Below are 9,676 nucleotides of genomic sequence, written 5' to 3'. Positions count from 1 at the left end.
TGTTTTGTTTCCTGGCAGTACAATTTCATTACACCTTAGTTGGCTGCCTTTTAATTTCATTTTGGAGATTTCTATTAACAATTATGGTTTTGATTTGATTTGTTTTGTTTTGGTACTGGGGATTGAATCTAGGAGTACTCTACCACTGACTCACATCCCCAGCCCCTTGTATTTTTTTGTGACAAGGTCTTGCTAATTACCCAGATTGGCTTCAAACTTGCAATCTTCCTGCCTCAACCTCCTCCTCAATCCTCCAGATGCTGGGATTACAGGTATGTACCACCACACCCACTTGGTTATATATTGTTACATAAAAAAATCATCCTAAAACTTAGTGACTGAAAACTACCATTTCTATTTATTTAAAGAGAAACATTTATTCAGCATCATGATCAGACCATTACAACGGTGCAAAAAAAAAAAAAAAATCCACATTAAAACCCTTTGTTGGAATGCTTTTCACTTTCCACAGAACAGAAACTAAAATAACCTGTTATACAATTAGTCACAAATACACATGAGTATTGTCTAAACCATGTCTTCTTTGTAGCAGTTAGGCCCTGCCACCACTGTGCTTGGCTGAGTTCACAAATCTGTTATAACCTGTAGCTTCCCTGTCACTTCTCTGGCTCTCCTTTCCTGCTAAGCTTTGTTTCCTGGCAGTATTAAAACCTTCTGCCACTGCCATAGCTACTGCTGCTGCTGCAACTGCCGTAGCCACTTTGTTTTGTGGTTTGTCAAAATATTGGCCTCCACCACCATAAGGTCCAGAGCTTTTACCTCCAAAGTTTTCACCCTTCATGAGTCCAAAATTTGATGACTGATTATTGTAATTGCCAAAATCATTGTAGCTTCCACCACCTCTCAAATTGCTTCCACTACCACTGCCAAAGCCACTGCCACTGCCACCTCTGCCTCCTCTGTTGTCATAACTGTCACTCCTGCCATAGCCATGCCCTGGTTTCCGTAACTGTCCACCACTTCTATAGATTCGGCTTCCTCCAGGGTAACTAGCACTGCTTCCTCTATAACAACCGTCATTACCAAATTCATTGTAGCCATCCCTGCTGCCATCATATCCACCACCACCATGGCTGCCACCATAACCTCTGAAGTTCTCTCCACAATCAAAATTGTCATTTCCACCAAAAACACTTCCACGACTACCACCAAAGTTTCCAGAACCACTTCGACCTCTTTGGCTAGATGAAGCACTAGCCATCTCTAGCTTTGACAGGGCTTTCCTCACTTCACATTTGTGGCCATTCACAGTATGGTATTTCTGAATGACAATCTTATCCACAGAGTCATGGTCATCAAAAATTACAAAAGCAAAGCCCCTTTTCTTTTCACTGCTTCGGTCAGTCATGATTTCAATAACTTAAATTTTCTTGTACTGTTCAAAATAATCTCATGATGTTCCTCAGTGTCTTCTTTAATGCCACCAATAAAGATCTTTTCCACAGTTAAGTGGGCCACTGGTCTTTGAAAATCTTCTCTTGAGACAGCTCTCTTTGGTTCCACAACTCTTCCATCTACCTGTGTGGTCTTGCATTCATGGCTCATCTACTTCCTGGCATACGTGACAAACCCAAAGCCCCTGTAGGGCTTTGTGTTTGGGTCTCTCATTACCACAGAGTCCGTGAGTGTTCCCCATTGCTCAAAATGGCTTCGCAGACACTCAACAGTTGTTTTTTTTTTTTTAAAGTGAGAGAGGAGAGAGAGAGTGAGAATTTTTAACATTTATTTTTCAGTTCTTGGCGGACACAATATCTTTGTTGGTATGTGGTGCTGAGGATCGAACCCGGGCCGCACGCATGCCAGGCGAGCGCGCTACCGCTTGAGCCACATCCCCAGCCCTCAACAGTTGTTTTGAAGCTCCGCGCTCTGATGAATAGCTTCCACAGCTGTTCGGCTCTTTAGGACTCTGATTCAGACATGATGGCAGCAGGAAGAGAGACTTTAAGGATGCTTTCTCGGGCTGGGGATGTGGCTCAAGCGGTAGCGCGCTCGCCTGGCATGCGTGCGGCCCGGGTTTGATCCTCAGCACCACATACCAACAAAGATGTTGTGTCCGCCGAGAACTAAGAAAAAATAAATAAATATTAAAATTCTCTCTCTCTCTCTCTGTCCCCCTCTCTCTCTCACTCTCTCTTTAAAAAAAAAAAAAAAAAAAAAAAAAAAAAGGATGCTTTCTCAGCAGCGTCCACGGGCAGAAAGGAGTAAGCTAACAAATGTATCCACCCCACATCTATTATCTCTTACAATTCTGGGTTTTTGGTTTTGGAATTTTGGGGGTCCTGGGGATGGAACCCAAGGCCTTATATATGCTAAGCACACATTCTGTCACTGAGCTATACCTCCAAACTTCATTCTATGCTCAGCTGGGCCTTTTCCCCTTTCAGGCTGGAGTTTCAGAAGTCCCAGACTTGAATGAACTGGAACATCCAAAGATGGCTCACTCACTGGACTGGCTTTTGACTTGGGCTCAGCCAGGGCTGTTAACTAGAGTACTTAGTAATCCTTCACGTGACTGATGCACATAGTTTGGGCTTCTCATATCAGGGCAGTTGGATTCTAAGAGGGAGTTTCCCAAGTGCATGAAGGTAGATGTTACATATTTTTTAAAAAAACATTTGTTTATTTGTAAATGGACATAATACCTTTATTTTATTTTTTATGTGGTGCTAAGGATTGAACCCAGTGCTTCATATACTTCACACATGCTAGGCAGGTGCTCTACCACTGAGCTACTGGTAAGCTCGAGTTCAGGACCCCCAAAAGCCCACCAGAGACCAAGATGGATGTAAGCAGCAAAGAGGCATTCATTTCGGGTTAGCTTGGTCCTCTGAGCACACAGCAATTGGTGACGCCAAGAGGCCCAAGCCCAGGGTTTGTAGCAGTTTTATACACCCTTTGAGGAAGGTAGGGACTTCACATACATCATAGCATCTCTTAGCAAATCATCACACACCGCGGGAAAATCAAACAACAACTTTTAACATTGTTTAGCACATTCACTGTCGGGAACAAGTTCGGTAGGGGTGATTGCTAAGTACAAGAGGGGAATTTGTTTGAACTGATTGGATTAAGCCATGAGAGGTGTACGTGCTAAACTACATGGTTTCCCAACATGTTATCAACCACCATGAACTACTGGGGGTCATCTGGCATCCTAGATATTTTCCCTGTCTCATGCTGATTGGTGGTTGCTAGGGAGTTGCTATGGGTCCTTAGCTAGCCTAACTGAGTCAGGGACACATCAACAGATCTCTCCTGTTATTTACAGATAAACAGCTCAGCAGGGTGGGTGTGTGCCTAGGAGTGCTCTGTGGGTTTTTCCAAGGACAAGGGTCACGCCCCCTTCCCTGGACAGGCTTTGCTCTGAGGTAGAGGCTGGTTTTTCAAAAATGGAGTCACATCAGTTTCTCACTACAAACCCAGCCCTGCTACGGATTTTTTAAGATACAGAATCAAAAATTATATTGAGGAAGACTAGAAAAATGGAAAGGAGATGAAAGAGAAAGAAATATAATTTTATTTTATTTTTTTTAAGAGAAAGAGAGAGAGAGAGAGAGAGAGAGAGAGAGAGAATTTTTTTTAATATTTATTTTTTAGTTTTCGGCGGACACAATATCTTTGTTTGTATGTGGTGATGAGGATCAAACCCGGGCCGCACGCATGCCAGGCGAGAGCGCCACCGCTTGAGCCTCATCCCCAGCCCAAGAAATATAATTTTTTTTTTTTTTTTTGTGGTGCTGGGGATTGAACCCAGGGCCCTGTGCATGTGAGGCAAGCACTCTACCAACTGAGCTATATCCCCAACTCCAAGAAATATAATTTTAATCTGAGATTCCTCATACCTTTCCAGGCCTGTCACTCCCAAGCCAGTCTCTCTTGAGTTCTAAGAATTACTAGACCACCATAAACAATCTTTTGACACCTGAATGATGTCAATCTCACATGACTGCCCAAGCCCACCCCTCACCAAGTTTCCTTCAAAGGAAAATCCCAAGAGCATCTCTTTTTAAAAAAAAAAAAAAAATTTTTTTTAGTTGTAGATAGACACAATATCTTTATTTATTTTTATATGGCGCTGAGGATCCAACCCAGTGCCTTACGTGTAAGAAGGCTAGCGCTCTACTACTGAGCTACAGCCCCAGCCCAAGAGCATCTTTTACTCTCAAGATGGGCTGCCTCTCTTCAAAGTATATTCCTTGCTTTCCTAAATAGATAACTATGCCTGAAACTCTTTTCCCTTACCTAAGTCAAGGACCCCACTTGTCCTGAGTCAAGTTCCCTGGTTCTCTGGGAATTCTTTGGGACCCTATTTTGGTGACAATATAACACCAACCTCCTTACATTCTTTCGGAAAGTAAGTCACAGGGTCAGCCCATATTCTAGGGGAAAGGAAATAGATTCATCTCTCAATAGGAAACAGGAACAGAGGCAAGGAGTTTGTAGCTCGCCTTCTCTGGCTCTCTCTCTCTCTCTCTCTCTCTCTCTCTCTTGTTCTCACTAGGTATGGAACCCAGGGCCCTGCACTTGCTAGGCAAGAACTTCACCACTAAGATATACCCTCTCTCCAGCCCTTATAGCCATCTTTAATCTACCATACCAACCGATGTTTTTATATAAAATTAGACTATCACTTGGCTAAGGAGAAGCTAGATCTGATACCAGATTACCTGTGTTCAAAGCCAAACTCAGCCACCCATCAGCTAGAATGACTTAATCTCTATATAAATTAGGATTTATAAATTGATATTTATGTAAAATACTTGTTACAGTGTCTGATACAAAATATGTACTATTTGAGTGCTTGCTTTTGTTATTAAGGAAGAACTAAATGAACTTTATGAGGAAGGAGCAACAGATAAACAGATCTGTGGTCTGGAAAAAGAAGTTCCTCTTTTTGAAGGTGAGATACACTAAATTTCAAGTTCATTCAGATAAGATAAGAATCCACAGAAATAAGTAAATAGGTGAATGAGAATCAGAGTTGTGGTATTATGATATTATGTATATATTTTGGTTTTTGTCCTGATTCCTGGCTTACAGCTCCCATAGTTTTTATAATTTCCTAAGTGACTAGAACAATAAGGGTATTTTTTGTAACATTTGGTCTTTGCTCCTTGATTCCTGCAACAGCTTTAGAGTGATAAAGATGAAAGTCAGTCTTCTGTTATTTATAACAAGCCCTATCAAACACATCTAAACTTGTTAATGAGGTGCTTTTGGAAAGTCCCTTAGTAATTGCAGGATGGTGAGGAGGTGCTGGTTGCCAGGGAACAAACCATATGATCAGAGGGTTGGAAATTTCAGCCCCTCCCAATCTCTCAGGAGGGGAGAGAGTCTGAAGGTGAGGCTAATTACCAATGGCTAATGATTGAATCAATCATGCTTATGTAAAAAAAAAGTCTCTATTAAATCCAAAAAAGAACTGAGAGAGATTCTGGGTAGCTGAACAGAGGGAGGCTTCCAGGAATGTGAACAAGTCACAAGTCATGAGGATAGAAGCTCCTGAGCTAAGGACCCTTCTAGATTTCACTCTATGTATCTCTTCATCTGGCTGTTTATTTGAATTTGTTAAAATATTGTTTATAATAAAGTGGAAAATGTAAGTATGTATTTCCCTCAGTTCCTTAATCAAACATGAGAGGGGATTATGGGAACCCCAATTTTTCAAGCTGGTCAATCAGAAGCACAGGTAAAATAACCTGGGGATTCAATTCATATCATGTACATTAAGTGCTATATAAACTTGTTTTTAGGACACTTAGTATCTGTATCGGGTCTCTCTCTCTCTCTCTCTTTCTCACACACACACACACACACACACACACACACACATTTTTTCAGTGCTAGTGATAGATCCCAGGGTTTCATGAATGTACTTTACCACTGAATATATTCCCAATGATTTTGGTGACATTATTTTACCTGAATTTATTTGGAGAAATATAATTTTTTTTGTTCCGCTTATAAACATCAAAAGAATTGCCAAAGTAAAAGAAAGCATTAACAATCAGAATTTTAAAAATTACCCACAGTTTTTAAACCTTGTTATTGGGTTAGCTGTTTTTTTTTTTTTAATATTTATTTTTTTAGTTTTCGGCGGACACAACATCTTTGTTTGTATGTGGTGCCGAGGATCGAACCCGGCCGCATGCATGCCAGGCGAGCGCACCACCGCTTGAGCCACATCCCCAGCCTGGGCTAGCTGGTATATTAACCATTTACTGTTAAGACTGGTAAAATGTGAAAATGGGGATTTTTGGACAAATTTTATGTGAAGTGGTCCCATCTCCTTTACCTCTACGTATTGCTGAGATGGATATTGGCGCCTGACTGGTGATTGTTTTCGAAATCCCATACTGTAAAACGGAAAGCATGGCCGTCTATTTTCAGGTCCATTGTAATTAGACATGCTAAATGGGAAACCGAATCCATAAGGTGGTTAAGTTGAGGCAATATGGAAGACAGGCATGGTGGTGTAATCTGTAATCTGTAATCCCAGCTACAGGGGAGCCTGAGGCAGGAGGATCACAACTTTGAGGCTAGCCTTAGCAACTTAGCAAGACCTTGCCCAAAATAAAAAAATAAAAAGAGTTGGAGATGTGGCTCAGTGAGTGGTAGAGCACCCTTGGGTTCAATCACCAGCACCCACTTCCACAAACACACACAAGCAAAAAACCAATACATAATACCTGGTGGCCATAAAGAGATTATCATTTTAATCAATGACAGGCTAAAAGCTGGAAAGCTGGTTCCACAGAGTCTGTATAACTCTGCATGGGCTGTAAACAAGACAGATGGCTCACAGAGGCTAACAGTAGTCAATCGAGGATTAAATAGTTGTACCACCTGCCTCAGCAGGTGTTTCAGGTTGTTTCAACCAGAAAACACAGTCAAGGTCAAAGGAGACTGGTACTCATTATTGATCTTACAAATGCTTTCTTCTCTATCTCAAATTCAGAAAAGAGCAAACTGACGTTCCCTTTCATATGGAAAGGATCCCAACTGATATTTAATGCTGCAAGGTTATCTGAATTCATTATCTTACTGACATAATTTGTTCAAGAGGGCTTTGGTGTTGATGCAGGTCTCAAGTGTAATATTACACTATACTGATGACATTATGATAGTATCTGAAACTGAAGAGCGGGAGAGGACTGATTTGAATCAATGGTGACTCAAATGACAACAAAGTCTGGTTAATAAATCCAGCAAAGATCCATGGACCTGCACAAATGGTAACATTCTTAGGAATAACCTGGACAGGAGCCATGTGGTATATTCTACAAGCAACTAAAAACAAAGTGCTGTCACTACCCGCCTCTAAGACCAAACAAGAATTCTAGTATTTGGTTGGTTTATTTGGACTTTGCAGAACTCACGTTACACATCTGGCAATGTTGCTAGTTCCTGGCTATATATCTGAAAAAAAGCCATATTGAATGAAGACCTGAACCAAACCAGATCATATTGGATTTACAGGAAATAGTAACCTTCTCATGGCCTTGGGCCTATGATTCCCAGTTAGTTGTGATTTTGGAAGTGTCTGCCATTGGCATTGTGGCTGACTGAAGCTTAAGCTCAGCAACAGCTCCCAGGGTTGGCCATTGGGGTTTAGGATCAGAACATTTCCAGATGCTGCTGCCCAAAGCACACCATTTGGGAGACAACTACTAGCTTGCTATTTACCTCAATGACTGAAGGACATAAAATAATGTCTTGAGTGATGTCAGAAAAACACTCTAAGAAGAAAGGCAGCCCCCCAAAATGTTCCATAATAAAATGGAAATTGTACTAGAACATGCAGCCAAGGGATGCAAAGAGGCACCTATTGTATCCACAAGTAGGGAGCCTCTTTTCCTCTAGAACTAACTATGGAAGCTTCTAAGGAACTGCTAGTAGAACCCAAGGTCATGTGGACAATGTCCTAAGAAGGGCTTTTTTTTTTTTGTACTGGGAATTGAACTTAGGGGCACTCAACCACTGAGCCACATCCCCAGTCCTATTTTGTATTTTATTTAGAGACAGGGTCTCACTGAGTTGCTTAGTGCCTCACCAAGTTGCTGAGGCTGGCTTTGAACTTCCTGCCTCAATCTCTGGAACCCCTGGGATTACCGGTGTATGCCACTGCACCTGGTTAAGAACAGCTCTTGATGGACAGCAGTTCCAAGATGAAGAGACAATGTTATGTTTGGAAAGATGCTGCAGTTAAGACCAGCAGATGGAAGGAACTTGATTGAAGACAGTATAAGAATAAATCAGATCAGCGGGCTGAATTGCATGCTGTTTTCCTAGTGATGGTAGAATAACTGAGTAATGGTAAAAGCTCCTGTGCTTGGGTTTTTACTGATTCATGGGCAGTAGCTATGGCCTGGCCACATAGTCAGGTAAATGGATAATAGATAGTTTAACTATTAAATAAATGCTTGTGTGGAGCACAACCCTATGGAAATCACTGGTAATTTAAGGGCACACTAAAGTTGACATATCAGAAGAACCCCCTTCCAGATTCAGAAGTTTATTGAAACCACCAAGGAGACTTTTTGGAAAACTCCCTTGAGCTGGCCACAAGAGTCCACAAAATGAGATGTTGGGGAGCTGCAGCAATGCAGAGATGGGCTGAGAATAGATATATTCCCCTTGCACCTTCAGAGGTATAAAATGCCAACAAGAACTGTACTGTCAACAAGAAAGATGGCTATAGGGAATATCCTCATCAGGGACCATTCTGCAAATGAATTCCATTGGACCAATGCTCACAAAATGAGGGTGGGGGTCTGAGGGTGCTCTGGTAGGGGGCAGCTAGCAGGAGAAGCAGGGCTATAAATGGGTCTAGGCAGGAACAGATACACCAGACTGTTTTGCATATTTGAAGGTAGACACAAACACCCAAAATACTATTAAAGGATTAGAACAGGGCTGGGGATGTGGCTCAAGTGATAGCGCGCTCGCCTGGCATGCGTTCGGCCCAGGTTCGATCCTCAGCACCACATACAAACAAAGATGTTGTGTCCGCCGAAAACTAAAAAAAAAAATTAATATTCTCTCTCTCTCCCTTTAAAAAAAAAGGATTAGAACAGAAGATAGTGTACCAATTTGGGCTTCTGATTTACATTTCTTGAGGTCAAAGGATACACTTTACAACCCCTAGTTATTGGAGATACTGGAGTGCTGCAAGGAATCAAACTCGTGCTTGGAAGTAGCTCCACAAGGCAAACTTTACTTATTTTTAAAATTTATTTTAGTTGTCGATGGACACAATACCCTTATTGATTTTCAAGTAGTGCTGAGGATCGAACCCAGTGCCTCATACATGTTAGGCAAGCACTCCACCACTGAGCTACAACCCTAGCCCCCCAATTTTTTTTCTTCATTTTAGATGGACACAATACTTTATTTATTTATTTATTTATTTTGGTACCAGGGATTGAACTCAGGGGCACTTGACTACTGAGCCACATCTCCAGCCCTATTTTGTATTTTTTTAGAGACAGGGTCTCACTGAGTTGCTTAGCGCCTTGCAATTGCTGAGGCTGGCTTTGAACTCTCCATTCTCCTGCCTCAGTCTCCTGAGCCGCTGGGATTACAGGAGCTATACATTTAGTTTTATGTGGTGCTGAGGATTGAGCTCAGTGCCTCACATGTGATAGGCAAGCGA

The 9,676-nt window shown here is 41.7% G+C and overlaps 1 pseudogene; it reads right to left on the bottom strand.

Moving 5' to 3' along the window:
- Positions 1-439: 439 nt before the first annotated feature.
- On the bottom strand, positions 440-1,940 carry LOC144367704 (heterogeneous nuclear ribonucleoprotein A1-like; annotated as a pseudogene).
- Positions 1,941-9,676: the final 7,736 nt, after the last annotated feature.

This window comes from Ictidomys tridecemlineatus, chromosome 11 (assembly GCF_052094955.1).
Source record: "Ictidomys tridecemlineatus isolate mIctTri1 chromosome 11, mIctTri1.hap1, whole genome shotgun sequence".
Taxonomy (NCBI): domain Eukaryota; kingdom Metazoa; phylum Chordata; class Mammalia; order Rodentia; family Sciuridae; genus Ictidomys; species Ictidomys tridecemlineatus.
The sequence above is the reverse complement of the archived record's forward strand: the minus strand, read 5'-3'. Positions and strand labels throughout refer to the sequence as shown.